This window comes from Salmo trutta, chromosome 2, assembly GCF_901001165.1.
Source record: "Salmo trutta chromosome 2, fSalTru1.1, whole genome shotgun sequence".
In the NCBI taxonomy this organism is placed as follows: domain Eukaryota; kingdom Metazoa; phylum Chordata; class Actinopteri; order Salmoniformes; family Salmonidae; genus Salmo; species Salmo trutta.
This window is the reverse complement of record NC_042958.1, coordinates 28,566,536-28,579,338: the sequence shown is the minus strand read 5'-3', so window position 1 is coordinate 28,579,338 and position 12,803 is coordinate 28,566,536. Positions and strand designations below refer to the sequence as shown.

The 12,803-nt window shown below is 40.1% G+C and overlaps 1 protein-coding gene across 2 annotated transcripts in view; it reads left to right on the top strand.

Annotated features, from left to right (window-relative positions):
- The window catches only part of LOC115154013 (cadherin-12-like), a 271,441-nt gene that overhangs the window by 197,857 nt on the left and 60,781 nt on the right, over positions 1 to 12,803 (top strand). The gene's annotated exons all lie outside the window — the stretch shown is intronic.

Here is a 12,803-nt window from a genome sequence, read left to right as displayed (position 1 = left end):
ACACAGAGAGCTAATATTAATAATATGCTTGTCAATCTCTCCTGGCTCAAAGTAGCAGAGAGATTGACTTCATCACTACTGATATTTATGAGAGGTATTGACATTATGAATAAATCGAGCTGTATGTCTAAACTATTGTCACACAGCTCGGACACCCATGCATACCCCACAAGACATGCCACAAGGGGTTTCTTCACAGTCCCCAAGTCCAGAGCAGACAATGGGAGGTGCATAGTACTACATAGAACCATGACTACATGGAACTCTATTCCACATCAAGTAACTGATGCAAGCAGTAAAATTAGATTTTAAAAACAGATAACAAAACACCTATTGCAACAGCGGAGACTGTGAAGCAACACAAACATATAAACACATACACAATAACATACGCACTATACACACACATACACATGGATTTAGTCCTGTTGATATGTGGTAGTGATGGAGTAGTGGCCTGAGGGCACACAGTGTGTTGTGAATGTTTTGAAAATTGTATAAACTGCCTTAATTTTGCTGGACCTCAGGAAGAGTAGCTGCTGCCTTGTCACCAGCTAATTGTGATCCATAATAAAAACAAATACAAATTACTAAAAACTTTTGAGGAAACCTGTTGCGCTTAATATATCTGAGTACAGTTACTTAATGTGATTTTGTAGTCATTACTCAAACTGATAGGGTCACTGTGACCCTGTAAGGGGTCCAGATGTGAGTTTTATCAGCTTGAAAATGTTGAATAACTCCCCCACTAAACTACACCTACAATATAATGTCCCAGTGTGCCTTGTGTGCCAATAGTGAACTGTAGCTCTACCACCCATGACTATATGTGTTAGTGACAGAGACATAATTGATGAATTAGTTCATTTTCAATTCTTCACCAAGTGAGTTCTTAGTTTCATGTTAACATTATAATTAAACTCTTTGTGACAATATATATCTGATGATGTCATGCTTTACTTACTGTTTGAATAGTTTATTATTTCTAATTTTATTAATAATGAATAGAATTTTAATGAGATGAAACTGTAATTCTGGAAAATTCAATAATAAAAAAAATAATAACAAAATATTGACCTTTAACTCTAATACAGTGGCCTGAAACAGGCCTGCGAGTAGGACTGTAATATTCCCAGATAAATATGTTTAAAAAACCTGGTAGAATGATTTGGAGGAATCTTCCAACTTGGACTTCTGGAAAACCTGGGAAATTTACGAAAATGTTGCATATGTAACTACAAGCCACTTTATGTTGGCTTGTAAAAAAATATATGTTATTTAACTTTGTGTAGCATAAGATTAACCAATCAATCACTCAATGTGCATGCACTTTTTTTTAACAATTCCTCAAAATCTACATGGGGAAAAAAGTTAATTTGTTATCTGTCACAAAATGTAATTAATGTGACTTCTCATTTAGTTTGGAGTCAGTACCACAAACATTTTGTAATATTGACTTTTCATTGACTTACTAGAAGTATGAGTTAACTAAAGTCAATGTCCGTGCTCCTGCAGAAATCTAATCCCAATAAAAATAAAATAAAATCCCAATAAAAATCTGTCAGTCTAAGCTAGATATATGAAAGGTGACAGAGCTAGAACTATGTTTGTCAGACCATGAGACATCCGAAAATTGGTCTTCTCACAAAATCATCTGTAGCATTGTTCTAGGATGCCCATAGGCCTCACAATACTCGTCTGAAGGTCCCCCGGTACCAGTTGAAAAAATGTATGGGAGTATATATGGAGACTGGTTAGTGCCAAAAATAAGGGGTTAAATACACAGATATAGAACAGACACTCAGAACAAACTTCATTTTGATCTGTTGTTCCAAGTAGTGAGTCTGTTATTCAATGCATTTGTATGGGCTAATAGCAGTAAGGTCCAAATTATTTTTTGATCTAATAATATTTTTGGGGATTCTTCAAGGGGTCTTAAAATTCAAAATCAAATAGCTAAATAATCATTGGTATGACCTTCTTAAAACAATTCCATATAGCTTAGTAGAACCCCTCCCCCAGCTTAGGCAGGGCTTAGGCTCTTATGGGTTAAAAATGCCTTGGGGTTTACAGCGTATGAGCCGTCCTCCTCTTACCAGCCCCCATGGCTTCAGTCACATGAGCTTGTAACCTCGTTAGTATCAGTCCTCCAGGGGATTGGGTATAGAGTCTTTTATGACTTAAATACCTTGCAGAAACTCTCCCTTTGGCTCTGCAGGATTGGAAGGCTGAAAATTCTTTGTTACAGAGAGACTTCACCGCCAAAAAGTTCATCAAACAATAGACACTGGGACAATATATTTCAACATCCGAATGTTGGGAATGATGAGAGATGGAATATAGAAAATTAATATCATTAAAATTATCAAAAAGATGTTATAACAGAAACATTGTAACTTTAAGAGCTTTCACACTGTATATATGAAACTATTTTTTAAAAGATAGAAATGTGATTTTAGCCTAATAAATGAGAATTGTGTTTCATGCAAACATGTGCCCAGTCAGTAGCCATGCCCAAGTGAGATCAGAGTTTGTGTCAACATGACAGAACGCCCTCAAAGACCAGAGTGCATAAAAGGACTTGCTAACGAAATTTACATTAGACCAAATCATGCCAGGTTGCTGCCGGCGTGTAAAGTGGTCCTAGCTGTACCCTGAATAATCAACCATTGAGACCAGAGAACGTAAGGCCATGGCCCACATGTTGAAATCGTTAAAAAGACTAAACCAAACATTCAGTCTGCAGCTGTGCATGTAAAGTAGTCTCGGACATTTGACCAAAGACGATAGGGAAGAACAGGTCCTTTCACCATGTGGTACGCCTGAAGTATTTATTCTAACGAACACTCCCAGACAGAAGAAGCCTACAACAAAGAAGGACATTGTGACTTCTGGTGGACAACAAGAGACTTACATCAAACTACTTCCCATAGATGGATTGAGTGGTTTCAAATCAAATGAAATCATATTGCTAACATACACATGGTTAGCAGATGTTAATGCGAGTGTAGCGAAATGCTTGTGCTTTTAGTTCCGACAGTGCATTAATATCTAACAAATTCACAATGACAACATTATACACACAAATGTAAAGAGATGAATAAGAATATGTACGTATAAATATATGGATAAGCGATGGCTGTGCGGCATAGGCAAGATGCAGTAGATGGTGTAGAATACAATATATACAGTACATATGAGATGAGTAAAGTAGGATATGTAGACATTATTAAAGTGCCGTTATTAAATCCATTTATTAAATGTATTAAAGTGGCCAGAGATTTGAGTCTGTATGTTGGCAGCAGCCACGCTATGTTAGTGATGACTGTTTAACAGTCTGATGGCCTTGAGATAGAAGCTGTTCAGTCTCTCGGTCCCAGCTTTGATGCACCTGTACTGACCTTGCCTTCTGGATGATAGCAGGGTGAACAGGCAGTGGCTCGGGTGGTTGTTGTCCATGATGATCTTTTTGGCCTTTCTGTGCATCGGGTGCTGTAGGTGTCCTGGAGGGCAGGTAGTTTGCACCCGGTGATGCGTTGTGCAGACCGCACTACCCTCTGGAGAGCCTTGCGGTTGTGGGCGGAGCAGTTGCCATACCAGGCAGTGATACAGCCCGACAGGATGCTCTCGATAGTGCATCTGTAAAAGTTTGAGTGTTTTAGGTGACAAGCTGAATTTCTTCAGCCTCCTGAAGATGAAGAGGCACTGTTGCACCTTCTTCACCACGCTGTCTGTGTGGGTGGACCATTTCAGTTTGTCCGTGATGTGTACGCTGAGGAACTTAACTTTCCACCCTCTCCACTACTGTCCCGTCGATGTGGATGGGGGGATGCTCCCTCTGCTGTTTCCTGAAGTCCCCGATCATCTGCTTTGTTTTGTTAACATTGAGTGAGAGGTTATTTTCCTGACACCACACTCCGAGGGCCCTCACCTCCTCCCTGTAGGCCGTCTCGTCGTTGTTGGTAATCAAGCCTACCACTGTAGTGTCGTATGTAAACTTGATGATTGAGTTGGAGGCGTGCATGGCCATGCAGTCATGGGTGAACAGGGAGTACAGGAGTGGGCTGAGAATGTACCCTTGTGGGGCCCCAGTGTTGAGGATCAGCGGGGTGATGTTGTTTCCTATCCTCACCACCTGGGGGCGGCCTGTCAAAGTCCAGTACCCAGTTGCACAGGGCGGGGTTGAGACCCAGGGTCTCGAGCTTAATGACAAGTTTGGAGAGTACTATGGCTGAGCTATTGTCCATTAACAGCATTCTTACATAGGTATTCCTCTTGTCCAGATGGGATAGGGCAGTGTGCAGTGTGAAGGCGATTCCATCTTCTGTGGACCTATTGGGGTGGAAAGCAAATTGAAGGGGGTCTAGGGTGTCAGGTAAGGTGGAGGTGATTTGATCCTTGACTTGTCTCTCAAAGTACTTCATGATGAAAGAAATGAGTGCTATGGGGCGATAGTCCACAGTCCTTGATAGCGGTCCGCGTTGGTGGCACTGTATTATCCTCAAAGCGGGTAAAGAAGGTGTTTAGTTTGTCAGGAAGCAAGACGTCGGTGGTCGTGACGTGGCTGGTTTTCTTTTTGTAGTCCGTGATTGTCTGTAGATCCTGCCACATACGTCTTGTGTCTGAGCCATTGAATTGCAACTCCACTTTGTCCCAAAAATGATATTTTGCTTGTTTGATTGCTTTGCGGAGGGAAGAACTACAATGTTTGCATTCTGCCATATTCCCAGTTACCTTTCCATGGTTAAATGCTGTGGTTCGCGCTTTCAGTTTTGCGTGAATGCCATGGTTTCTGGTTAGGGTTGGTTTTAATAGTCACAGTGGGTACAACATCTCTTATACACTACCTTATAAAGCGTATATGTCAACATGATTCTCTGAGGCTACCCGGAACATATCCCAGTCCGCGTGATCAAAACAATCTTTAAGCGTTGGTCCTGATTGGTCAGCCAGCTTTAAATAGTCCTTAGCATGGGTACTTCCTGTTTGAGTTTCTACCTATAGGAAGGGAGGAGCAAAATGGAGTCGGTCAGATTTGCTGAAAGGAGGGCGAGGGTGGGCCTTGTATGCATCAGAGAAGTTAGAGTAACAGTGGTCCAGTGTTTTTCCAGCGCAAGTGCTACAGCAGATATGCTGATAGAATTTAGGTGGTCTTGTTCTCAAATTTGCTTTGTTAAAATCCCCAGCTACAATACATGCAGCCTCAGGATATATGGTTTCCAGTTTGCATAAAGTCCAGTGACTATACCATGCGGTGTCAGAGGAAGGCCCTAAAAATTGTCAAAGACTCCAGCCACCCTAGTAATATACTATTCTCTCAGCTACCGCTGTACAGCAAGTGGTACAGGAGCGCCAAGTCTAGGTCCAAGAGGCTTCTAAACAGCTTCTACCCCCAAGCCAAAAGACTACTGAACATCTAATCAAATGGCCATTCAGACTATTTGCATTGCCCCCCCCCTCTTTTTTTTCACCGTTGCTACTCTGTTGTCATCTATGCAGCTATGCACTTTAATAACTCTATCTACATGCACTTATTACCTCAACTAACCGGTGCCCCCGCACATTGACTGTACTGGTACCCCCCTGTATATAGTCTCGCTATTGTTATTTTACTGCTGCTCTTTAATTACTTGTTATTTTTATTTCTTGTTCTTATTCATATTTTTTGAAACTGCATTGCTGGTTAGGGGCTATTAAGTAAGCATTTCACTGTAAGGTTTACACCTGTTGTATTCGGTGCATGTGACTAATACAATTTGATTCGATTTTTTTGGTTTGAGTTCCTTGAGGGTCGCCGTAGTATTGGCTTGAGGGGGGATATACACGCATGTGAGAATAACCAAAGATAATTATCTTGGGAGATAATACAGCTTCTACCCCCAAGCCATAAGACTGCTGAACAATTAATCAAATGGCCACCGTACTATTACATTGACCCAACCCCCCCATTTGTTTTGTACACTGCTGGTACTCGCTGTTTATTATCTATGCATAGTCACCTCACCCCTACCTACATGTACAAATTACCTCTAACCTGTACCCCCGCACACTGACTCGGTACCAGTACCTCCTCTATATAGCCTCGTTATTGTTATGTTATTGTGGTACTTTTTATAATTTTTTACTTTCTATATTTGGTAAATATTTTCTTAACTCCTCTTGAACTGCACTGGTTAAAGACGTGTAAGTAAGCATTTCACGGTAAGGTCTGCACTTGATGTATTCGGCGCATGTGACAAAGTTTGATTTGAATACGGTGTGCATTTGATTGTGAGGAATTCTCGGTCAGGTGAACAAAAGGACTTGAGTTCCTGTATGTTGTTACAATTACACCATGAGTTGTTAATCATGAAACATTCTTCCCAGAGGTGTTTATTCTTGTCAGCGCGATGCACTGAGGTATCCAGGTGGCTGTACCTACTCCGACAGCATAACCCGAGAGAGCCATGTTTCCGTGAAGAAGAGTATGTTACAATCCCTGATGTCTCTCTGGAAAGCAACACTTTCCCAGATTTTGTCGACCTTGTTATCTAGGGACTGGACATTAATTATCAAGTAAAATACTCAGAAGCAGTGGGGGGGGTGTGCACCTCCAAAGTCTGACCAGAAGACCGCTCCGTCTTCCTCTATCATACTATTTCAAGACTCGGTCCTCCAGAAATTGAAGAGCAAAACTTATGCAGTCCTACTTCGCTATATATTTAAAAAAAGCCACGTTAGAAAGGATTACTTACACATACTGACCAGTTCATGTTATAGACAGAAGCGGCTACATGGCAGACCAATCCGAACTCATCAATTGGTTATGTCCAGCTCACTCATTATCTCAGCCAATCATGGCTAGCGGGAAGGTTTCTCACTTTTTCTGTTGCTAAACCAACTAGGCTCATAATTTAACAATTGTATTTGTATTTACAGAAACCCTACAAGTTTGTTATTAAGGCACATGAAAGTTCATAAGTTCCAGAAGGCATTTCTGCCAAAAAACACATTTTGATTTAAAAAAAGTTTACATTCAAAAGGCTCTCCTGTGAAGTAGTTTCGTGTGACATATGCCTAGATTCCTGAAATGAGTCACATATATACTTCCATTAATTTCTTCAACTGGGACCTTCAAACAAGTCTTGTGTGGCCCGTGGGCTTCCTAGAGAAAAACCGACGTGTACGTGTTCGCACCTTTCCACAAAGGGGTCATATTAGTTTGTAGGCCAAACCGTTGGAACACTACCGAAGATTTTGTGAGAAGACCGTTTTTCAAAGATGTCTCATTGTCTGACAAACATTGCTCTTGAGCTGTCACCTTTCACAGCATATGCGGAAGTACGACATCGGCGAATGCGGTAGATTGAGACGAATCCAATGCACAAAAGAACAGATAGTTTAAACGGACAGATTTTTAAGGGGTATAAAACAAAAATGATAATTAGATTTCCCCGGTGGCACAGATAGCGACATTAGGGGTTAAAATATATACAGTACCAGTCAAAAGTTTGGACACACCTACTTTATTTTCTCTATTTTCTACATTGAGGAATGCGTGAAGAAATCACAACTATGAAATAACACATATGGAATCATGTAGTAACCAAAATAGTGTTAAATATATAAAAATATATTTTAGACTTTAGATTCTTCAAAGTAGCATTCCTTTGCCTTGATGACAGCTTTGCACACTCTTGGCATTCTCTCAACCAGCTTCACCTGGAATGTTTTTCCAACAGTGTTGAAGGAGTTCCCACATGCTGAGCATTTGTTGGATGCTTTTCCTTCACTCTGTGGTCCAACTCATCCCAAACCATCTCAATTGGGTTAAGGTCAGGTGGTTGTGGAGGCCAGGTCATCTGATGCAGCCCTCCATCAACCTCCTTCTTGGTCGAATACCTCTTACACAGCCTAGATGTGTGTTGGATTTATTTATTTTATTTAACCTTTATTTAACCAGGAAGGGCTCATTGAGATTTAAAATCTCTTTTTCAAGAGCGTCCTGGCCAAGATAGGCAGCGCCAAGTCATTAAAAAAATTACAGACAAACAACATGAAAAACTACAAGTAATCTAGTAAAAACCATAGAATTCTCAAGAGTATAACAAAATCAGCAAAAACAGCAAATTAAAAACATTATGTCAGGGAATCAGTCTCAAGATCAATCATCAGTGATTTAAAAATATCAATCGGGACAAGTTCTTCCAGTTTAAAAGTATTTTGTAAGGCGTTCCAAGACGATGGCACAGAGTACATAAAAGCCCTTTTACCAAATTCAGTTCGGACATTTGGAACAGTTAGCAGGATAAAGTCCCGCGAACGAAGAGAGTACCCACCACATTTCTGAACAATAAAAATGCCCAAATAAAAAGGTAGTAAACCCAAAATGGCTTTGTAAATAAAAGTATACCAGTGACTGAGCCTAAGAGTGACTAGAGAAGGCCAGCCAACCCTGGTATACAAAGTGCAGTGGTGCGTAAGGGTTTTGCAGTTTAACCTCTATGGGCTACTCAACAGCCAGTGCAATCCCGTGGCGCGATATTCAAATACCTTAGAAATGCTATTACTTCAATTTCTCAAACATATGACTATTTTACACCATTTTAAAGACAAGACTCTCGTTAATCTAACCACACTGTCCGATTTCAAAAAGGCTTTACAACGAAAGCAAAACATTAGATTATGTCAGCAGAGTACCCAGCCAGAAATAATCACACACCCATTTTTTAAGCTAGCATATAATGTCACATAAACCAAAACCACAGCTAAATGCAGCACTAACCTTTGATGATCTTCATCAGATGACAATCCTAGGACATTATGTTATACAATACATGCATGTTTTGTTCAATCAAGTTCATATTTATATCAAAAAACAGCTTTTTACATTAGCATGTGACTAGCATGTGACTAGCATTCCCACCGAACACTTCCGGTGAATTTACTAAATTACTCACGATAAACGTTCACAAAAAACATAACAATTATTTTAAGAATTATAGATACAGAACGCCTTTATGCACTCGCTATGTCCGATTTTTAAAATAGCTTTTCGGTGAAAGCACATTTTGCAATATTCTGAGTAGATAGCCCGGCCATCACAGGCTAGCTATTTTGACACCCACCAAGTGTGGTACTCACCAAACTCCGATTTACTATTAGAAAAGTTTGATTACCTTTGCTGTTCTTCGTCAGAATGCACTCCCAGGACTTCTACTTCAATAACAAATGTTGGTTTGGTCCCAAATAATCCATAGTTATATCCAAATAGCGGTGTTTTGTTCGTGCGTTCAAGACACTATCCGAAGGGTAAAGAAGGGTGATGCGCCCGACGCGTTTTGTGACAAAACATTTCTAAATATTCCATTACCGTACTTTGAAGCATGTCAACCGCTGTTTAAAATAATTTTTTATGCCATTTTTCTCGTAAAAAAGCGATAATATTACGACCGGGAAACCCTGTTTTAGTTCAAAGACAGAGAAAATAAAAACATGGGGTCGCCTCGTGCACGCGCCTCAGTCTCATTGTACTCTGATCGACCACTATCAAAATGCGCTAATGTTTTTCAGCCAGGGCCTGCAAAGCCACCATTCATCTTTCTGGCGCCTTCTGAGAGCCTATGGGAGCGTTAGAAAATGTCACGTTATGCCAGAGATCCCCTGTTTTGGTTAGAGATGATCAAGAAGGCCATGAAATGGTCAGAGAGAGCGCTTCCTGTTTGGGATCTTCTCAGGTTTTGGCCTGCCAAATAAGTTCTGTTATACTCACAGACACCATTCAAACAGTTTTAGAAACTTTAGGGTGTTTTCTATCCAAATCAAAGAATTATATGCATATTCTAGTTACTGGGCAGGAGTAGTAACCAGATTAAATCGGGTACGTTTTTTTATCCGGCCGTGCAAATACTGCCCCCTATCCCGCACAGGTTAAAATAAATCTGATCATTGTCCAGTAGAAATACGAATGATAGTCCCACTAAGCGCAAACCAGATGGGATGGCATATCGCTGCAGAATGCTGTGGTAGCCATGCTGGTTAAGTGTGCCTTGAATTCTAAATGAATCACAAACAGTGTCACCAGCAAAACACCATCACATCTCCTCTTCCATGCTTTTCGGTGGGATCCACACATGCGGTTGTCATCCGGTCACCTACGCTGCGTCTCACAAAGACACGGCAGTTGTAACCAAAAATCCCACGTTTGGATTCAGCAGACCAAAGGACAGATTTCCACCGGTATAATGCCACTTGCTCGTGTTTCTTGGCCCAAGCAAGTCTCTTCTTATTACTGGTGTCATTTAGTAGTTGTTTCTTTGCAACAATTCGACCATGAAGGCCTAATTCACGCAGTCTCCTCTGAACAGTTGATGTTGAGATGTGTCTGTTACTTGAACTCTGTGAAGCATTTATTTGGGCTGCAATTTCTGAGGCTGGTAACTCTAATGAACTTATCCTATGCAGCAGAGGTAACTCTGTCTCTTCCTTTCCTGTGCCGGTCCTCATGAGAGCCAGTTTCATCATAGAGCTTGAAGAAGAACTTGAAGAAACTTTCAAAGTTCTTGAAATGTTCCTGATTTACTGACCTTCATGTTTAAAAGTAATGATGGACTGTCATTTCTCTTTGCTTATTTGAGCTGTTCTTGCCATAATATGGACTTGGTCTTTTACCAAGCTATCTTCTGTTTACCAACCCTACCTTCTCACAACACAACTGACTGGCTCAAATGCATTAAATTTCACAAATTAACTTTTAACAAGGCACACCTGTGAATTGAAATTCATTCCATGATGACTACCTTTTAAAGCTAGTTGAGAGAATGCCAAGAGTGTGCAAAGCTGTCATCAAGGCAAAGGGTGGCTACTGTGAAGAATCTCAAATATAATATATATTTTGATTTGTTTAATAACACTTCTTTGGTTACTACATGATTCCATATGTGTTATTTCATAGTTTTGATGTCTTCAGTATTATTCTACAATGTAGAAAATAGTAAAAATAAAGAAACCCTTGAATGAGTAGGTGTGTCCAAATGTTTTACTGGTACTGTTTATGATGCATAAATCAGCGAAAGAGAGAAGAATACACAAATCTCATTTCATACCTTTGTGCCAGACTTAAATATAACAAGACTCGTGAAGGCCACCAAACCAAGTGCTTTTAAGAATTAAATTGTGCAGTTCAGGCAAAACTCTTATATTTGCAGTAGCTATCTTGTTGTAGTATTTCAGAGGTATTTCCCTGGAAGCACAATAGTGGTTGTTTCATGTACAAATGTGCAAAATCAACTTTTGTGACATAGTTTGAAGGAATATACTGTATATCTGAAAAAAGCTTTCTTCAAAACTTCTTAGTTGGGAAAATACTGATTTTTTAAAAATAAAGTTCAAAAGAAACATGATGACAGCTGACACTCCTAGGACATTATGTTATACAATACATGCATGTTTTGTTCAATCAAGATCATATTTATATCAAAAACCAGCTTTTCACATTAGCATGTGACGTTCAGAACTAGCATACCCACCGCAAACTTCCGGTGAATTTACTAAATTACTCACGATAAACGTTCACAAAAAACATAAATTATTTTAAGAATTAGAGACACAGACTCCTTTATGCAATCGCTATGTCCGATTTTAAAATAGCTTTTCGGCAAAAGCACATTTTGCAATATTCTGAGTAGATAGCTTGCCATCACGGGCTAGCTATTTTGACACCCACCAAGTTTGGCCCTCACCAAACTCAGATTTACTGTAATAAAAATTGGATTACCTTTGCTGTGCTTCGTCAGAATGCACTCCCAGGACTTCTACTTCAATAACAAATGTTGGTTTGGTTCAAAATAATCCATAGTTATGTTCAAATATCCTGTTTTGTTCGTGCGTTCAAGACACTATCCGAAGGGTGACGAAGGGTGACGCGCCCGACGCGTTTCGTGAGAAAAAAATTCTAAATATTCCATTACCGTACTTCGAAGCATGTCAACCGCTGTTTAAAATCAATTTTTATGCGATTTTTCTCGTAACAAAAGCGATAATATTCCGACCGGGAAACCCTGTTTTCGTTCAAAGACGAAAAAATAAAAACATGGTGTCGGCTCGTGCATGCGCCCCCAGTCTCATTGTTCTCTGATCGACCACTATCCAAATGCGCTACTGTTTTTCAGCCATGGCCTGCAAAGGCATCATTCCCCGTTCTGCTGCCTTCTGAGAACCTATGGGAGCCGTAGGAAGTGTCACGTTACAACAGAGATCCTCAGTTTTCAATAAAGAGTGTGTAGAAGGCCAAGAAATGGTCAGAGAGGGTACTTCCTGAAAGGAATCTTCTCAGGTTTTTGCCTGCCATATGAGTTACGTTATACTCACAGACACCATTCAAACAGTTTTAGAAACTTTAGGGTGTTTTCTATCCAAAGCCAATAATTATATGCATATTCTAGTTACTGGGCAGTAGTAATAACCAGATTAAATCGGGTACGTTTTTTATCCGGCCGTGCAAATACTGCCCCCTACCCTAGAGAGGTTAAACTACATCTTTAATAATAAGAGCTTTGCAATAGCAATTGACTTTCAATGATGCGCCATTTCTAATGAACCATTGAAAGTGACAACACAAAAGTACAAAGATCTTTTATAGCCAAGATACACCCATATCAACCTACATGACGAACAACAGATACATAGAATGGTCACAAGGTTAAGATTTGTATGAAAGGTATCTACTTCATTATAAAGACCAGTGTCTGGTCCCCCTACTCGAAACTGGAACCGTCTCTCCCTGGTACGGTATAGAACAGAACCATTAGCTCATGTTCTCTGGA